This window comes from Amphiura filiformis, chromosome 1 (genome assembly GCF_039555335.1).
Source record: "Amphiura filiformis chromosome 1, Afil_fr2py, whole genome shotgun sequence".
Taxonomy (NCBI): Eukaryota; Metazoa; Echinodermata; class Ophiuroidea; order Amphilepidida; family Amphiuridae; genus Amphiura; species Amphiura filiformis.
Window position 1 is genome coordinate 40416565 of NC_092628.1, and position 19082 is coordinate 40435646.

Genomic DNA, 19082 nt, shown 5'->3' on the forward strand with positions numbered 1-19082 from the left:
AAGCATGAAATAATTTGCCCTATGGCGCACACATAAAGTACCTCTTCAGCATCATGTACAGCATGTTCCAATATGTAACAGGCGTCATAACTACGATGAACTTTCGACGGTAAATTTAGGGACAAGAGAGGTACTTTTGCCAAGGATACTCAACATGCAATCAAGCGTGTGGTGGTAGTGTTGTGTATAATAGACTGACTGTCAGTGGAAGAGGTGATGCACGTAAACAAAACGTTCTGTAAAACAAATTTAACTGACGAAAAATTATGGACACTTGTCCATCTCTTTCCATTAGTATCTTAATGTGAAAATGTAAAGTACATGTAGCTGAGGTGTTAGCTCAATATGCTAGGAAAATTTTTCTCAAGATGACCCCATGTTCACATTGGCTTAATGAGCTGTATTTTCGCGCAAAAGGGTGCCGTAATTCATGACATTTCTTGTCCGCCAGTTTGGGTACAATATGACCCCCTAGCTTACTGAATAAATAGCCCGGTTTTCCGATCTTGATTTGAAAAGGTCTAGTCCATTATCGCCAATTCCTACCAAAATTAACTTCATCCAACATGTGAAACTGAGTAGAAGATACCATTATCACACTTAGCAATTAATACTTTGTACTCTTGTTGGTTTTGTTTTGTTTAATCATTAAGCATGGTCAGTGTGTTCACTGTGTTGTGTCAAAATTGCACATTAAATGTATGAATTAAAACCATAAAAAATTAATATTTTATTTTAGCACTGTGTCCATTACTTTGTGTACTGCATGTGGTTTGTTGGAAGACTATAATTTCACTCAGTGATGCCAATGCCAATGCCAACTTTGCAAGTCGCGGCAGTAGTTTGATGTATTTTCCTTTCAATTTAGCCGATTTATCAAGGCTTTGAGTCTCTGAAGCTCTGAATTTCAATTATAAAGGGTCTTGTGACCATTTATTGATCGGTCAGTAACTTCCCACTAACTACCGGAAGTTTTTGTGTCAAGTGCTTTTCCGGCCATTGGGTGATTTGCGTACTAAATTCAGGTCAATCCGCCCAAATATCAAGTATTGGGTGCTTTTTTGAAAGCTTAAAAATTGGTCTACTTTAGACTCCTTTACCTGGCGAGCCAATGTGCTGCGACTTGGCGCTGAAAAGTTTTGGCAACACTGATTTCACTGTGGCTATCACTTGCATGAAATTACTGATGGTGATGCATGTGGCGATGCAAGTTGGTGATGCATGTGGGTAAAAGCTACTCCTATTCTATTTCTTTGAAAACATGTTGGACAGAACATGTCCATTTGAACACAGGGGCATACATGTATGACACCTTATGCATATATGTGACATGATCAAGGGGAATGAGTCACATGCCGACCCTGGTCAAAAATGAGTTTTACACATGTTTCTAAAAAGGACATTTAGAGCTTTCAGAAACTGAAAACCCCATGTTGATTACAACTTTTCTTTGCGAAGACAATATAAACCAAAAGAATTTTAACACTTCCTTTGCCAATATCTCAAAATCAATATTAGCGACATCCGACTCATTTCCTTGATCATGTCACATATTACCAAGATGTATCAAGGCAGTTTGTTAGAACTAGCTCACATGCACAACCCTGACATAGTGAGAGCTATTGCACAACTTTTGTCAGAAACTTCCTGGTACATTAAGATATTTGATATAAACAAGTCTTGAAATTAAATCAACTGAAAAATTAAATATCTTCATGTCTAGGCAATGGTGTCATTTATGAAGAAAAACTATAAAAGCCCATAGCAAACCCAAGCTATGAGGGATATGTTATGTCAGGATTTAAGGACAGGGAGAGAGCATGTATTTGAATTGGAGTTGTAATTGGTTGAAGGATCAAGAATTTACGCTATCATGTAGTGATGCATCGCTATCACCACTGGTGGAAATTTAAAATGAGAATTCTTTCAAAGCGATGGGCATGAGAATTGGACTTTCTCATCCAAATGAATGAGAAATGTTAATTAATGTGTCAACAACCTGTCACAAGTGTTAATTTGTTTCAATTAAAACAATGTGACAGGTGGTTGTCACATTAATTGGTATTTCATTTGGATGAGAAAGTTTCATAGAAATGAGAAAATTTCCAATTCTCATACCTTTATCCAATTCTCATCGCTTTGAAAGAATTCTCATTATAAATTTCTACAAGTGGTAATAGCGATGTATCACTGATGAAGTCGAGCGAAGTAATTTTCGATCCAGTTGGTAGACAATTGGTCAATGCAGTTCATGTGACAAGCGATAGCGCAATAATTCAATCGAGCAAACACAATATTATGATGAAAACAGCAGTAAATAAAGAGCATACATGAGATGTGCTTCTCGGCAAAATCAATCAAGTGTACATTCAACTTTAGGGTCAGAATGAACATGCTAGCATTATACCAAATTTCACTCAGATGTGGCAGCGATGTCAGTGCGAATTTCATTGGGCGCAGCTTCAAATCTCGGGCATTTGCTCAAAGTGCTAGTGTAAACATGCACACACTTAATGATGCCGCATAAATGTCCCCATGAAATAGCTGCCTCAACGCTGTGACGTCACTGGCACATCAGGGTGAAAAATTGTACCAATTTCTCATACTTCATATAATTTCTCAGTTTCTCACCCCTGCACAAAATATAGACTATTTCTTGTCACAGAGGAGCACATGATCTATTCAAGCAAAGCAATTGAATTCAGGCACTGTGTCTAACATCACATGCTAGTGCATACAAATGGCGATGCCTTGTATATCCCTATATGGTGGTCTCATGGAGACATGGCTAATGTATACTCGAGGGTTATAAATCTAAAAATTCAACACAAAGAAACAGCAATGAACAAGTTAATCTTTTCTGATATGGCAGAACAGTTTTATTGAAACAACTGAAAACTAAAAAATATATAATGTCCTATTATTAAGGAAACATAACTACAAAATATTTGTTACATTTTAAAATAAGCTAATGAAATGTAATAAAAAATATAATATTAATATAACTTGGTAAACTAATAAGTCATACAGGCGACATACAAAAATAATACTTGGATGTTGGCAGCTACCTACTTCTATTGCTAACAATACAAAAATTAACAATAGCTAAAATCAATTTGGCCACATAATAATGCATAATAAATACAGACTTGGTCATTTTCATCCAAGCTCAGCACAAAACAAAAGGTAGAGATAACATTAAAAAAATACGAGGTATGGGTATTATACAGTGCACGAAAAAGGACAATGGCAATGAAATAATCATAGGAACTCATGTCCCATGACATACAATACATTTTATTATTATATAGCTTGAATCCATATGGTGAGCAGAAAAACAAAATTTCATATCACATTTTGTCGAGATTTTCTTTGCTAAAAATACAAAGCATAATTCTTCATATACAAACGTGTGTGAACATATTCAGGATATTTGAATTAACACAAATAGGAAATGCTCGTCTTGTACAGATGTACATTCATGCATGCGACAACATAATGTATCACTAGTAATTTTCCTGCGCTTTATGAACAAACTGCCACAGCTGCTTATGGTCTTGCTTTCAAAATGACTGCAAGCCAAACTTTGTTCGGCTTATAATTGGCGAGAAAATCGAGGCTTCTAATATTGTGTATTGATATAAAATGGCCTGCACGCAGTTCAGCACAGCACTTAAACTAGTTGCGTGAGTGAGCACGCTTATGTGAATTTACGCGAGTGAGCTGGGACTTGATTGATGTGTGCGGTAACAAAAATCCGAGTAATTTTTGGCAATTATTAGCCGAACAAACTTTAAATTGACCTATTTTTAATAAATCTTCTATAAAGTCCCAAGTTTGTGTCAAGATGCGAAGTCATACCTTAAGCATGTAATGTATGTAACCCCCACAGGGCAATGTCTATCATGTACATGGTTGAAAACAACATGGCCTCTTACTTGTACTTTAAGCCTCTTACAGAAACAAACTCAAAATACCAGCATATTACATTACTGAAATGCAAACATAGTACATCCAATGCATATTTTACAAGTTACATGTACAACAAAATATCCACAACTTGTGCATAAATTTCCAGCCTTTTAAATCTTGCATACAGACATAAGATGCTGCTTCAGTTCATAATTTTCAGATAGAATGATCACAATATCTTTACTACTTCATCAAGTCCACCTGCCCAAGTGAAATGATTGATTCATGTATAGCTGATGGATCTGGGAATAAATAACAACTGAGTGACTAGTAGTTTGTCATGTCAATCTTGAAGTGAGATGCATGAGCAATACTCTTTTGCAGCTTGATAATTAAATGACAAAGGGAGTAATTTTTTTTGGTAATAGTGGCTGATATCACCTGGTACCATGAAAGTATTTTTTTGTGTGCTATATTCGATTTCACACTTTTGCTACACTTAAATGCTGAAAAAAGAACTCATGTAATACATTTGTACAACTCTATTTTGGGAATACCACTGGTGATTTAATTACAAGCAGTGTGTAAAATCCACTATCTTTTCAGTATTACTGATCACGCCCACTGTGCTGTTAAAATATGTGTAGCTGTCAGGCTCACTTTACAGTCTGCATATTGACAGAACCTTGAGGTACTACAGGCAAGTACATATATGATGTATGCGCATAGGCACACTTGTGTCCTGTGTGGATTACAGTTACGGGCAAGTGTGATGTAAAGAAAGTGCTTCAATCATGTATGCTCATGTATCACACAATTACATGCATACGATGACTCAAACCTGAATAATTGAGTCATGCAATGTAATGATGAATAACTTCAACAGCCCTATGGCATAAAGTAGGCAACAAAGCTAGGCAACAATGTTGGAAAACCCTTCTGGTGTGATGGTATAATTGATAACGATTTTAAGCGGCAAACAAATTATGAGAGCTACATGTAAGAAAGACAGAAAGGAATTTTCAAACTGGGTATAATTGCAGACACATTGTTGAATATAATTAAAATGTGAATTGTTACACAATAAAGGTATTGCTTGGATTACTTCATTTGATTTTTTTTTCTCTAGCGCCATAGATATTCAACAATTTAACCTGAAAATTACAATGTAAGACCTTGCTTATTAATTACAGTTCGTAGGCTGCGTTCACATAGAAGTATACTATTCGGGTATACGGTGCACGTTTTACAGCCTGCACGCGTATAGCTTAAATCGAGCAAGGCAATTTCATAGTACCGGGTCACATAAGGCTACGATCGCATAGAAGTATACTATTCGGGTATACAAGCACGTTTTGTAGGTGCACGCGTATAGCTTAAATCGAGCAAGGTAATTTCATAGTACCGGGTCACATAAGAGCTATTCGAAAAGGCCGTATACCTGCGTATAATATAGTATAGTGGGAATCGTGCGTGTTCAATTTTAGTGCAGCGTATACCGTCCTAATTTGAAAAACCTAAACCATATGTGGGTAAATTAATTTTTTAATAGATGCACTATCTAATTCTGCACATTATGACACCTCATTGAATGCAATGTGACCTCAAGAAGTAAAGTTACAAGCATTTGATAAGGCGAAGAAAATGGGTAAACTGACATACTAAGCTATTAAGCTATCTGAAATACGCTCATTGATCAGGCTGAGTTCACATAGTATACTCCTATATGAACTCAGCCTGATCGAATGAGCGATTTCATATAATACCTATGATAATCGTATACTTCTATGTGAACTCAGCCTTATGTGATATAATCAAGTAATATGAGTGATGTCCACCATGCACATTAAATCTTGATTTTGCACATAATTGATAGATTTGTACTGAAAACTACCGTATTGAATTATTAGTTTTTGCTAACAATTTACATGCTTATTTTTATTTGACCTCAAATCATTTTTCACAATCACAACACCAAACTCCTTTGGTACCAAATTGCATCACTACAAATTCATTATAATGTGTGCATGTATATCCACAGGGAAAAACCTGTTTAACCATAATCATTATACTTTTCATGAACACATCACAATAGATGCATTGTCCCATTATGACCTCTATGAACTAAGTCCTTCAACATTCATTCTTAAAAGGGTTTGCATAGAAAATTTAACAACAAAAAATACTGTTTAATATAGCTTATAGTCTGATTGGCACAATCACAGCTAAGAACTCCATAACAAGGCAATGCCCAGAATAATATGTTAATACTGTTTTAAATGACACTGGGATGGAGGTATTGAGAAGCATTTGCAATACAAAATACATTATTACTGTTTGCTGTCATTAGACAACTGTACAATTGATCAACCAAACACGTGGTTACGGTATATATAGTATAAAGCAGGGCACAAAGGAATTGCTGCCCATACACAATATACTAGCCTTCCATTGAACAGCACCAATATTCACTTTGCACACAAGTACTGTAAAAGCAGGAATTTTTAAGTATTTTTAATTTTCACTTTTCATGTCCCTCCTCTCAGGAAGGAGAAAAAAATTGTACAAGGCAGTATCTAAAATTAACACCAAATTGGCAAGTTTGGAAAATCGACAATTTTACGAGCTGCCAGAAATTGCTGCTTTCACAGTTAATAGCTGCTTGAACTTAAATTTATACATTTGAAAGTTACTTTAGTTACTCTTACCATCGAGATAAAAAATAGCTATTTTTTATCTCGATGCTCTTACGATTCAAACTTAATGCAAAAATATTTGTTGAAGAAATTTGATTTATACAATACAAAACAATGTTCTATACAATAATGTAATAATATTTGAATACATGAAAATAAATCATCAGTAAAAGTTTCTTTCACATTTTCACAGCAATCTAGAAATGCAGTGCATTGTACACAAAATCTTTTGTAAGACTTGTGCCTGTATGCTGCCCCTAGTGCATGCACATACATGCTTAAGGATGTAGGGATAAGTGATCCCTCAATCGTTACCACTAAACCATATAGCCCAAATTTTCGAAACGAGATTTATTTTCATGCTTCTCAATAGCGACAAGTATAAAATGAAAAATAAATACATCATAAAAAATTTTACTGTACTTATTCCCTACTGGACTTAAACATTTATAAACCTGCAATTTCACTAGATTTGGTGATAAATATTCAGGTCTGGCAAATATTGCGAAAAAAGAACACTTTGAAAATATCTGGGTATTAAAGTATGGCCCAAGGGATTCCATTTCCTCCTACACAAAATTGTTTGCTTCAAAATTCATCATTTTTATTGCTTAGTTGCTGCACATGGTTGCCATATTTCTATTCTAGAAACAATCAATAGTACTCAACTATAATAAAGGACATAAAGTAAAAAAAATCAATGTAAATAATAACATACCATGTTTCATGAAATTCATAAAACGAATCAATACAGTGATAAGCAATCTATGCACAGTAGTCTCAGGTAAACCCTGAACAAATTTAAGTTGATTCATAATTCACCTTGTATCAAACTGATCCATATGGAAACAGAAAGTGGTTTTCAGAATTGTCTGTGCAAATGCATGCTGTTCATTTCCAATATGGCCGACTATCATCTAACTCACCGAACAATGGAAGGGAATTATAGCACAAATGAAATCAATCAATAATTTTGGTATTTGAAGCTAATTATTATATAAGTACATTAGGCTTGCACATCTATTTCTTTTACAAACTTGTTGCATTTAAGTGTGTGTACACATGCATTTCTTTTAAAAAGCGATACACAATTTAAGCCAAAAGTTTGTTTTCTGAAATTCAATTCGGTGGTTCTGTAAACGTTGATTGAAAACATTACTGGGACTTTTTTGATCAACTTGCCTGCTGCCCCAGATTGATTTGTCTTTTTGTGAGATTTTACTTTACAAGGCTTAGTTTAAAGCAACATTGTAAGACTCTTATAAATTTCTTACTTTTACATGTACATGATTGCTCAAGAATGTGTACTTCGATGAACCGGCAAAACGCAAGGACTAAATTGAGGTATTTGTGAAAAAATCAGGGAATGTATGTAAATTCAAAGATTTTATCATCCAATTAGAATTGCTGGTCAATACATGCAGTCATGCATTCACGATCTATAAAGCTGCTGGAATGAATTCATTTACTTCATTAGCTCAAAATGGAAAGGGAACATATATTTTATCACTTCGCTTTTCAGAAATCTTGCATTATTGCTTTAACTTTTGGAAGTACAGTTGTGCTACATCTTGCCTGAAGCGTTTATACCGGGACATGGGCAAACAAGTAGCAAGCCTTGGATGCACACATTAAATGCAACAGGAGATAGACATGATAAATTTGTATTTTGTACAGCCAGCAAGGTGTACTGTCATTTCTTAAAAGTAAAGTCAGGTTGAACTTAATCCTTTGTGCAAGCAAGTCTTAGCCTACATAGTGTTACTTTATTATTAAAATTTCATGCCATGTTCTTCCTCGCAGTATAATCCCTCAATGAAAGTCTTGTATTGTACAGGCATATGATTCTATCAGGCTTATTCTTGCTAACACAAAAGATACGCCCTTGCAGTCAGTTATGTATGATTATTACATTAATTCAACACATTTCTTGCATTAATTTTGCATGACTGATTTTGATAATTGAATAAGACTATATTAAATCAAGATGAGTGTTGGGAGGAAGCTCTAGCACCTAGTCATCCATACTTGGATCCCTGATATGAATTTTTCAATGCCAAATATTCACCTTGGTTCGTTTAATCAGGTGGTAAAAATTACAAATGCTTGTGTATTTTGTGCATAGTAAAATCAATTTTGTGAGGTAATCACACCAAATTATGGCATTCCATCTTTTGGTTTTTGCCATCGAAGTAGCCAAGCAGAATTGTGTTTTACCAACAAATACTTGCTCAAGTTCAAATTCAATTACCCCATGCAATACAGTTAGCCAAAAATTAAGGTACCAATTATGCTCACCCCCTGTATATCATAAACAAATACAGATAATTGGAACCAGCAGCCAATAGCTTCATCTTTTAGCTCGAATTTAAGACCTAATTTATTGAAATTGTTCTAGAGATAAAAACATGACGATCCAAAAAACCAAGGAAGATGCCGATTCAAAAGTTGCATGCCCTATTGATTTGTACACAAGTGTTCGCAAACAAGGGAACTACTGTAGCACCGATAAAAATAGTGTCATGCTTTCATTGATTAGAACACAAAGTGCAACTTTTGATTTTGTTTCTTCATTAGGTTTTAGATCACCGGTTCTTTAATTCTCGACCAATTTCAACAAATAAGGTCTTAAATCAGAGCTAAAGAGTACCTGGTATTGGCTGCTTGTATTAATTTTGACATACTTGTCTTTATATAGGATATACAGCGGTGAACACAACTGGTACCTTAATTCTTTGGCTTACTGTAGATGGAGAGATCTAGCCCCAGGTCTGTTGCAATGAAAAATTCACATCCACTAATACTACATGTACATATTTGTTACAACTCGTACTTCGTTCGTGGAAAAGTTAATCAGTAGATTACATACATAATTGATTTAGGAACTTATAGATTACAATTCAAAGAACTAAAAGATCTACATATTCAACTAAAAATACATTATTAAACTACTAGCTTACCTGAATTACTATTGGAAATTATACAGTATCATGTCAAAAATTAATTCATATTAAGTCAATATATCAGTTTGGCTTTGGCTCTTAGAAACCTGTTTTCTGATTGAAATTAGATCACATAAATTGTGATTATATTTTATGAGGTATTTGAAAGCATCTGCTCATCTTGTCAATGTTAACTTAAACATGTATAGTGACATTCAAAAATCATGTTAAAATGTTGTACCTTTCTTGTCCAAAAATGTATGAAAAAGCATCACAGGGTCAATTCAGAAGTTACAACTTTTGTGTCTCTCTCCCTGATTTTAAATTATACAGATTTTTATTACTTAACTTATTAAAAAAACAATTTTGGCGTCTACAAACTCGACATACACAATGTAAGCTAAGAAATTAAAGCAACTTGCATCTTCATTTGGCAATAATAAATTATTTTTTAAGTTCTCAGTTGTGTCAACAAATTTGTTCAAAAATTATTGCCTCATAAAACCACCTTTGGCAAGAAAAATGTTATACATGAATAGGACAGAACATCAAATACAAACTGATAGTACGGTACATCAAGAATCCCAATCATTTATTTCAATTTTGCTGTTCATCTTTACCTACATGGAATCCCTCTTCTGTTGGTGTATGTATTGATTTATAAGATGTGCAAAAGCTTTTACTCTTTCTACCCTCCTTGTCATCTTCAGCATCATGCATGAATGTTGAACAAACAGTGTGCAAAATGGTATTTGAACAAAGTTGACATTTTCGGTTTCCATGTGTAAAAATGATTTAGCAGGAATATCTGGCCAAAGTATTCATGCAAATTACAAGTCTGGTTTTATGCACAGGGAGGGGGGAATAGCTTTTCACAGTGACTTATAATATAATACATAAGGGTGACTACAGTGTATGAGTAGATCTCCCATGTAATTAACATGGTGCATTCTGGCATGGGCAATGCAATTTATACACCTGCACCCACTCTGTCAAATCTGCATGATGCTTGCATGATCATCTTCAGCATGTCTCAAGTTTATTTTTTCACAGTGGTTGAATTTTCACTTCTCATTTTTTTCATTTTACGCTTTGGCACATGGCATCATTGGCATAAAGTGTTTTTTTTACAAATTCTCTAGGCCAGGCATTTAAATTTGTGAAAATTGAACCAAAGAGAAACACTGTATCATAGAATAGAAAGCCTTCATGCAAATATATGCATTGAACGTACACTTAGCTACATGCAATTTGCATGAAGGCACTCTGTTATTCCCAGCCACACACATTGTACATTATGTCAGCATGCACTATACTATGATCAGTTCGTAATAAGTGAAACTTATTCGGTTTTTGTTAACAGACAAGTCAGTTAAGTCCCAACTTACACCAGTGTCGGTTATGCAATACGCAGTTGGCGTAGGCAATGCCCCCAGCTGTGTGTACACCATTCTATATCAATCCACAATGCCATGAGTCCCGCCTGTTACAAACCCATCACACTATAGTTATCTGATGACAAATCACCTGCAACTTGGCATTTCCATATGGGCCCTATCTACTCTACACCCACAAAACTTAGAACCAAAATGCAAAACAAAATTATGTGGCATAGAGATTTGGACACAGATTTTCTGTCAATTTGCTTCCAAAAACAAGTTTTATGGCATCTTGCACCTTGTTTTTTAGTTGTTTGATGACATTTTCCCAGTGTTGCAATTGAACTTGTTTTTAAGAAGTACTCTTTAGAATCAAGAAGGCGTATTGTGCTATTTATAAACTGAACATTTACCATCAAACTTGCATAACAGACATTACAGTTTGTACAAAGAATAATAAATGATTACACTTAAAACATTTCATGTACAATGCATTTACATTGTAGGTATGATGTGTATGCAATACGCAAGTGATGATAATGATTGCAATTCAATAGACAACAATTTCATGTATATGACTGAATTTGCTATCGAATAGAGCCATGCATCACATGACTTACTGGGCATGAGTACTTGATTTTAAGAGTTGATGTAGGCAAGACATTGCATATTTTACATCCACATGGAGGCAGTTGAATTGAATTTAATGTCAATGCTTCAGGTTGTTTTAAGGTAGTTCTAAATGCAATTACATTAATGCTCTTGCAAGATATAAAGACCAAGCTTTGGGGCAAAATACTGTATTGTTTTGGGTTTTTTTTTAACCAAAATATTAAATATTATGTGTCCATTCAACATTTATTTTAGGGCCTATGCCAAATAATAGTCATGAATACATGAATTAGAGGAAACAGTTCAAATCAACAAAGAAACTAATTGTACATTGCAAAAACATTATGTTTGATTTGCACCAACTGACACAGTGAATCTTATTTAATAACCAGGTCAGAGTGCTGTCAGGATCACCTTAAGTGCACCCATCAGGAGTAATTACAGCAGGTGCTGTAGTTGGCAGTGCTCTCTGCAAGTAACTCACTCATGGACATGGATGATTTGGAATTATGTATTCATGCAACTTTACAAAATCTCAATCTCTTACAAGTCACGTGCCTGTGGGATCAAACCTGTCACTATGGACCACAATGACCTCATTCCAATGACATAGTTCTCTAACCTCAATTAACAATCATAGTGCAAAATTTGACCTCAAGTTGCAGAGTCATGAGTTTTTGTACCCAAATTTTCAAAGGTCATTCAATGAATGTACAAATGTATTGGGGTTAAAGAACTGCGCCCATGATATGAGAATGTTGTGGATCCTACAATGTAGTGTGTATTTGGCCAAAAACAATCAATTGAATACTAGTAAGTCGCAAATTGATAGTGAACATTTACTGCATTCAAATATTCCTGGATGTTGTCCATTATGTATGGTGACATGCAGGGACTGAGATTGTACAAAAATAGCAAGAGAACTTCACTCACACCCTGCTGCACACATGTAGGGAGAGGCAGCTGTTTATCATCCTCCTGAATTGGAGTAGCATGCATGCATGCTTTCATCCTACATGCACACAAGTTCTAAATGCTAATTTAAGGTGTGCCAAGGCATACAATAATTGCACTTTGCACAGGTAAAACTCAGTTCTAAAGTACTATACATGTCATGAATTTGGCATGAGGGTGACAAAATAAACCCGTTCTTTGACTTCTCAATAAGGGTGAATGCTTGAAAAATCAGACAAAATTTTGCAAACAAAATTTTGTTTTCAAAAAATTTCAACCAAAATCAATACACTTCAAGCATACAGCCCCACACATACATGTACAGCTAAAATAAAATAATAACTCCGAACACAAAATCTGTGTCAGTCATGCCCGTAGAACAAGGTTTTTTGGTCACCTTAGGGCAAATAGGTTACATTTTGTTTATGTTTTGGTTTTGCACAAATTTAATGATCACTCAGTAGTGCACATTGTAGCTACTCCAGGGTGATAACTGATTGAACATATTCAAATATATTCAGAAAATGTTTATGCTACATTAGTTTTTCCAATTAAAGCACAGAAAAAGATCGCATGAAAATAATCACAAATTACCTACTTAGTTTTTAAACCAAATTTAACCGATTGAAACAAAATGGAGGAATGTTCAAATGCCAAATTCATGACAAACCACCTCAATGATGCAACATATAAATGAATAGCAAGTGTGCTACAGTAGTTGAAAATTCCACAATAATATTTTACACACATGAAGACCGCTACATGAACATGGCGTAATAATTCATGGAGCTCTTTGAATTACAGAATATAAATACGTACAAGGAATACATTCGACTGATAAAACTTGAGAAATAAAAAGCACCTTTATAACATGTACAGATGTATGACGTATGTACCGTGGCCGAATCTGTATGCACACACATGCTGCCATCAACATAAAGCAATGTCAACTCCTGCCATGTTGTTGTGCGCAATAGGATGTTGACAAAATCTGAGAGGTTACCAATTGGTTTAAAACTTCAGTTTTCAACAAATGTAGTAGAAACCTTCTTTGTAGGCTATCGTACATGTAATAAAATAGCCCAAAGGCAGTGGCCGATGCACATCTTATTCCTCAAATATGAACCCAGCAGTCTCATTTGTCAACCTCATGTTAACATCAGGATTTGAATTTGTCTGACTTGTTGACATCAGAAACATTACCTTGATGACAGCACTTAATGCACACAATATTATACATGTAGCAGCAGGAGCATTACAAACGACAAAGGTTTTCCAAGCCTTACAAAAACCTGCTCATAAAGTTATGAATATTTATCTTAAATAAAGACCAAGCTGAAAGTAAATATTCATTTTGAACAACCAATGAAAATGTTATACATTGTATTCTTGACATATTCTTTGCAAAATTGATAAACTTATGACACAATCAAGGTGGGAAGGAGTAATGATTTAGCGTTATAGGCAAAAAAGATACTCAATTTTTTATTCCAACAACTGAAAAATTGCCTATACACAATGTAACTTGGTAGCCAAAAGTTCAAATTTTGATAGGGTTTGCATCAAACATAGCATCTCTGAAGGGCTAGTAATTAATGTAAAAAACTTGAAATTTGAATATTCAACTGTATAGCAGGATATTTTAGTGGAATTAACTGTTCTAATTTCAGTTTTATGGTTTACTTGAAATTCAGTTTCAAAACGAATCAAATCAAAAAAATTGAATCCTCACCAAAAGATTGTTTTTTCGTCATGTAAGACATGCAGAGTAATGCGGCCCATACATGATCAATTTTATTGATCAATATTAGGGACCCTAGATCAGATGCAGGAGTGGATACAAAATCTACAATCATAGATTTTGTATGCACTCTTTTATATTTAGGGTCTTTGATATTGACTAATAAAATTGAACATGTATGGGCTGCATTAGACTAGGAGAAAGACTTAATCAAGGGATTATATGGAATAAAGCTTATAATCCCTCAATGAAGTTATATCACATTAGGTGATTTCTTATATGGAGGAGTAACCAAAAGATCCCACTCTACAGTATTTTTGATATTAGATTTTGTTTTCCTTGATCGTGTCACATTTTGCCCATTTTGTTTACATCACCGATTTACCAGGGATTATTCACCAAACAGTTTGGTCTTGCACATTAATTTGCTCTTCACCAATTCAGCCACTTTACATCATGCACACATTGTTGATACTGGTCATCAAATTTGATGAGTTAATATTTGTTTGGTCTTTGGTTGCAATAAAAACATTTGATTTCTTTGAAACAGACCTTTGGGGCAAAAATTAGAGAATAACCAATAGGAATCTGTTTTTACTATCCTACATGTAGACTCAATTAATAACATGATACAGACGAGTAAAAAAACCAAAAATTCCTATCATCTATTCTCTTATTTTTTTTAAAATGAAAATATTGATTTTGAGAGAAATGAGTGTGCACAGTATTTTAGTACTGCCATTTAAACTACCCTACTCCATCATAATAATCTGCATGTTCATGTCTACGACACCCAAAATCATGTGATTGAAATTGGCCAATCAGATTTTGTACTTACAATTAAACTAGACCACACTCATTGAATAAGAAAAGTTAATTGGAAAATAGTTTTCTTCACAGTGTCCTATTGATTGATTGATGGGAATTTTGTCAGATTGTTTTCCATACTACAGGTCTGTTGGGATAGAAATCAAGTGTTTTGAATTCCAGTACATACACTATTTCACTCTTTATACATTTGATATTGTTGACTGATCCTTTGCGTGATCGCTTCCTGCTGACGGAACTTAAATGCTTTCTTCCTGCATTTGTTATTCACTGCTTCACGAATAGCCTTTCTATCTTCTAGATTGCCTGCACCGTACTCTTTTTCAGCCTGTGCCAAGATTGCGTTGAACCTTTGATCATCAGCCAATCTTCTTTTGTATGTTGACCGGATCATGCCGCCGTTGTAGCTCGACATAGCCAATTCTTCTTCAGTGAAGATTTTACTAATGAGTTTTACAACAAGGTCTTTTGCATTTTCTGTTTTGTCCCAACAGTCCAAATAATCCGCTCTGGCCATGGTGATTGTGTGTTCACCAGACCCAATAACAACATTACCATCACCGATATCGGTACATTTTGGCAGGCCTTTCCTAAGACCCCCAGTTCTTGACGTCAAGATCGTACGAATCTCCCACAGCCAAGATTTGACAATTCCCATTTCTCTCTCAAGGAAGGACAATCTTCTAGACACATCCGCATCTCTGTCCACCCTGTGTGCAGTGGACGTGTCTGGGGACGGTGCGTTCTCGTTCAACCCACTAGATGTGGCTTCATGTTCTACAGGAGATATGGATTGGCCAACAGCCACAGCCATTCTACCAGAGATATTTTCATTGACAGGATTGTGCACCAGCGATTCCCTCTGATTATCAAGTACTTGACTAGGTGTATCTTGCATCAGTGGTGGCATTGGCCTCACTTCTGGGTTTATAGCAGGTGAGGAATGTCCCGATGGAATAGAAGGTGGATGGACAATTTCATTTTGCTGTGCTACATGAGCAGGTGGAATATGGAGTTGTGCACGCTGTAAAGATTGTGATGGAATAATGGGGGTTCTTGATGATGAAAGTCTTGTACACAGAGTCTGAAGTTGCGAGATAGGACCAGATGATCCTGATGATCTCATTTCAACAGGGGTTTCATCACTTTCAACACTGTCCAAAGAATCTGATCCAAGCTGATTAGTGACAGCAGAAACTTGCTCTCTACTCTCATCAGTTTCTGCATTACTAATCACATCCATGCAAGATTCTTCAGCCTCATATCCAGGACTCAACGGTTCTGATTTAATCACCACAGTGTCTCCATTAGTTGGACGGCGATGGGGTGTTTTCTGCTTCCTTCCAGATCTTTGCACAGACCTGCCCGTAGTTTGTGGTGGCTTTGGTAGTGGAGCAGGAGGTGGTACTGCGGTATCCATAAATATAGCAGGTGCCTCTGTGGTAGCTGGAAGAGTTACTGATGGCAGGGCAGTTACATCATTGGAGTTGGTAGTAGCTGTTTGATTAGCAGACACATTGGTGCGAGGATACAGTTGCTGGGCTTCAGCAAGCCACTGTCGAGCAGGATTTGGTGGACTACTAATAGAGTTTAGATCATTTGCTCTGTTGGGGCTTTCAGTGTGATTTGGTTGTGGGGCCACTGTGGCAATGTGTGGCTGTCCAACAGTTGGATGAGGTGCTATGGAGACTTGAGGATGTTGCATTCTAGGTGATGCAGAATTACCGTGCATTAATGCTGGGCTTACTACAGCTGGTCCACATACTCCTTGTTCAATTGGTCCACTAGAAGGTCTAGGCTGCAACCCAACACTAGCAAGCATGGGTGGACACGGAAGTCCTGCTGCTTGATTTCCATTCATCACAGTTTCCAATCTAGGAGACTTAGCAGGTGGTTCTTCTGTGAAACCATGGTGTCGCCTCAAAGCATTTCTCAGTTCTATTAATTCAGCGACACCAATTACTCTTTCACCATCACTTCCTTCTTGAAACTGCTGTGCAAGAATGTTCTCAATTTCTCCAGGAGTGGGTTCTCTTGGACGTTTCTGTGCTGCATTTTGTGGGCTTAAAGACTGCACACTTTCAGATGTGGAACTACGAGGAGTGATCGAGTTTGGACTAGCAGCATTGGTTACATCTGCTGATTTTGATCGATTTTGTTGAGCTCCTTCAGGACGGTTTTTATGAATACTGACAGGGTGGATGGATCTTTGAGGCTGAGGTCCTGGGGCAGGTATTAGTGGAGGTGGTCGTCCAGCACCTGGGGGCATGTCACCTGGCATCCTTGGGTATGGTGGATGCCCGTAACGTGGTACACGTAGCACAGAAGGATCATGCATGTGAGGATCACGGACGAAATGAGGTGGCCCATTCGGTTGCCAATGTGGATGGTGACAATGCCGAGCCAATGACTGAGCTCTTATGTACGCTGCTTCTGCCGGAGAAGGGACATTACCCATAGGGCCACGGATGAACTGCGGTGCTCCTGCAAACGAGGCTTCCACGTGAGGAGGTAAACGTGAATATGGTTGCGGATGACGGGCTCGCATGTTGGCAAAATCAGTTGGCGACATATGTGGAGGGTGTCCGGGGTGTCCATGGGGTGGCGGTTGACCAGGTCCACCCATTCGTGGGTGGTGGTGTTGGTGTGGTGCCATATTCACAGGATACCACTGGGGATGAAGATGAGCATTTGGTGGAGATGTTGGACTAGATTGCGAGGACTGAGAATGGGAACGGCCTCCTGGAGCTGGACCTCGCTGCGGCTGCTGCTGTTGTGGCGGTGGCGGCATGTGCGCACGAGGTGGTTCAATATGTCGTATTGGCTCCACCATCTGTCTAATGCTGCCATCTGCAGCCACAATAAGACCTGGTTCAGTATGCCTCACACTCCCATCTGCAGACACAATTACATTGGGGGATCTCATCATAGCACTTCCATCAGCAGACATGATGACATTGGGGGATCTCATCACAGCACTTCCATCTGCTGACATAATGACATTAGGCGATCTCATGATGGCACTTCCATCTGCAGAGGCAATGACATTGGGGGATCTCGCCATGGCAACAGACTGTGGTGGCCCTCTGTTAGGAGGAGATTGGACGTGTCTGTGAGCTGCTTGTGGATGTCTTGCAGCTGCATTAGACGGCTGCCTTGGGACAGGTGGTAACTGCTTCTCGGGTACATTCGGGTGTACTGCTACACGTGGCGCTATCCTCTGTTGTGCTTCTACTGGCTTCTGTGGTTGCACAGGTTGTTGAGCTGGTCTTATTTGTCGCCCTGGTGGTTGCACTGGTTGTTGAGCTGGTCTTGCTTGTAGTCCTGGTGGCTGCGCAAGTTGTTGAGCCGGGCTTACTTGTAGTCCTGGTGGTGAAGAAACTTTCATTTTTTCCTTATCTTTATCTTTGTGTTTATTTTTCTTCTTTGACTTTTTGTGCTTTGGTTTCTTAGTCTTCATTGTCAGTATAATCGGTCCAGGCCGACCCGACGGAAGAGTGGTCTGATGAGCAACAAGGCCCTTTGATCTGTGTTTGATCTCGGCTGGCTTTGCACCACCAAATTTTGATCCTGGTGAATGCTGCTTGCTTAGTCTATGTTCATTTTCTGGCACATTACTGTTTTGTTCAGATTGTTTCTGTTTCTGAGTTGTCAGCTCAAGTGGTTCTTGTTGATCGTTTACAGTTCCAGCGAGTGAAATCGGTTCAGATATCTTGATCTGCCCGAGAGGCTCATCAGGACTTGCCATTTCTAATTCTATTGGTTGATGCTTGTTTTCATCTGTGTGCCCATCGTCACAAACAGGTGCACCTTCTTTTTCTTTCTCATCGCTTTCCTGCTCGTTTTGTTCAGCGTTATTGTTCTGTGAATTGTCGTCCTCTTCCGTCGACATGTGGATATCACTTGGTCTCAAATACACCACGTTAACACCAGATGCATCATTGGTATCAGCAGCTTCTGAATCTACAGATGCATCATCTGCCTTCTCATCTACAGCAGTAGGTAACTGTGCAGGTGT

General features: G+C 37.1%; 1 protein-coding gene across 2 annotated transcripts in view; it reads left to right on the forward strand.

Annotated features, from left to right (window-relative positions):
* The window catches only part of LOC140146979 (dnaJ homolog subfamily C member 16-like), a 63542-nt gene that overhangs the window by 27253 nt on the left and 17207 nt on the right, over positions 1–19082 (forward strand). The window lies entirely within an intron of this gene.